The sequence below is a fragment of the Oncorhynchus masou genome, unplaced genomic scaffold (assembly GCF_036934945.1).
Source record: "Oncorhynchus masou masou isolate Uvic2021 unplaced genomic scaffold, UVic_Omas_1.1 unplaced_scaffold_1205, whole genome shotgun sequence".
In the NCBI taxonomy this organism is placed as follows: Eukaryota; Metazoa; Chordata; class Actinopteri; order Salmoniformes; family Salmonidae; genus Oncorhynchus; species Oncorhynchus masou.
The window spans coordinates 27837-30000 of record NW_027001834.1 but is presented as its reverse complement, the minus strand read 5'-3'; the positions used below and the strand labels follow the sequence as shown (position 1 = coordinate 30000).

At 17.5% G+C, this 2164-nt stretch overlaps 1 long non-coding RNA gene across 1 annotated transcript in view; it reads right to left on the bottom strand.

The window, feature by feature from the left end:
• LOC135529889 (uncharacterized) overlaps positions 1–1844 on the bottom strand; it is a 1989-nt gene extending 145 nt beyond the window's left edge. The window contains exons 1-2 of the long non-coding RNA XR_010453756.1: positions 1799–1844; positions 82–217 (exon numbers count right to left, since the gene is read on the bottom strand). This is a non-coding gene — a long non-coding RNA (uncharacterized LOC135529889). The remainder of the gene's footprint in view (positions 1–81; positions 218–1798) is intronic.
• Between the last annotated feature and the right edge of the window lie 320 nt (positions 1845–2164).

The window sequence follows — 2164 nt, the reverse complement described above, 5'->3', positions numbered from 1 at the left end:
TGTGTGTGTGTGTGTGTGTGTGTGTGTGTGTGTGTGTGTGTGTGTGTGTGTGTGTGTGTGTGATGGTACAGTGTGTGTTACCGGGGGCGTAGGGCAGCTCTTGGAGAGGTGTCCAGTCCTCTGACAGCTGTGACAGGTGACGTTCTTGTCGACATAGTAACGGGTCGGCACCCGCTTCCCCCGGAGGACCGCCCCCACGCCGGTTCACGATCTGAGCCTGCCAATCAAAATCAATCAAGATTTTATTATTTATATTTATATATGAATATATTATATTATTATTGTATTATTATTATTATATTATTATTATATTTATTATTTTATTATTATTATATTATAATTTATTATTAGTATTATATTATAATTAGTATTTATTATTATTTTATTATTATAATTATTATTTATTATTATTTCATTATTATTATTATATTATAATTAGTATTTATTATTATTATATTATAATTAGTATTTATTATTATTATTATTATATTATAATTATTATAATTATAATTATTTTATTATTATTATCATTATTATTTATTATTATATTATCATTATTATTTATTATTATTATTATTATTATTAGTTTATAATTAGTATTTATTATTAGATTATAATTATTATTTTTTATTAGATTATAATTATTAATATAATAATTATTTTATTATTATTATATTAGAATTATTATTTATTATTATTATATTAGAATTATTATTTATTATTATTATTATTATTATTAGATTATAATTAGTATTTATTATTATTATATTATAATTATAATTATTTTATTATTATTATAATTATTATTTATTATATTATAATTATAATTATTATTATAATTATAATTTTTTATTATATTATAATTATTATTATTATAAGATTATAATTATTATTTATTATTATTGTTTTATTATTATTATATTAGAATTATTATTATTATTATATTAGAATTATTATTATTATTTATTATAATTGTATTATTATTATTATTATATTATTATTATTTTATTATTCTAATATTATAATTAGTATTTACTATTATTATATTATTATTATTTATTATTTTTATATTATTATTATTATATTAGAATTATTATTATTATTATTATTTATTATAATTGTATTATTATTATTATTATATTATTTTATTATTATTATATTATAATTAGTATTTATTATTATTAGATTATAATTAGTATTTATTATTATTAGATTATAATTATTATTTATTATTATTGTTTTATTATTATTATATTAGAATTATTATTATTATTTATTATAATTGTATTATTATTATTATTATATTATTATTATTTTATTATTATTATATTATAATTAGTATTTATTATTATTAGATTATAATTAGTATTTATTATTATTAGATTATAATTATTATTTATTATTATTGTTTTATTATTATTATATTAGAATTATTATTATTATTATTATTTATTATAATTGTATTCTTATTATTATTATATTATTATTATTTTATTATTCTAATATTATAATCAGTATTTACTATTATTATATTATTATTATTTATTATTTTTATATTATTATTATTATTTTATTATTGTTATACTATAATAATAATTATTAGTATTTATTATTATTATATTATAATTAGTATTTATTATTATTATTGTATTATAATTATTATTTATTATTATTTTTTAATCAAGTTTTATTTCTATAAAAATGATTTATTTATGAATTATTCATGAAAATAAATGTATATAAACATCTGTGTCATGTGGAGGAAACTGGACCTAAATCCACACAGAGAGAGACCCACCTCTCTGTCTCTGTCCGCTATCAACCAGGTACCCTCGCCACTGTCTGAAAAACAACAACAACAACAACAACAAATCAATCATTCAAAATGAATCATTATTCTGAATTAAATAATTAACCAACAGTCTTCGCTGTCATTGAGTCAGAGATTTAACAAAACAGATATTTCAGTGTGTTGATGGCACACACACACACACACACACACACACACACACGACAAACTGCCAAATAACTCCCCGTTCTACTGGGCCGTCTGTTCTAACATCTGTATCAGAAGGACTGAAGTGTGTGATGGTACGGTGTGTGTGTGTGTGTGTGTGTGTGTGTGTGTGTGTGTGTGTGTGTGTGTGTGTGTGTGTGTGTGTGT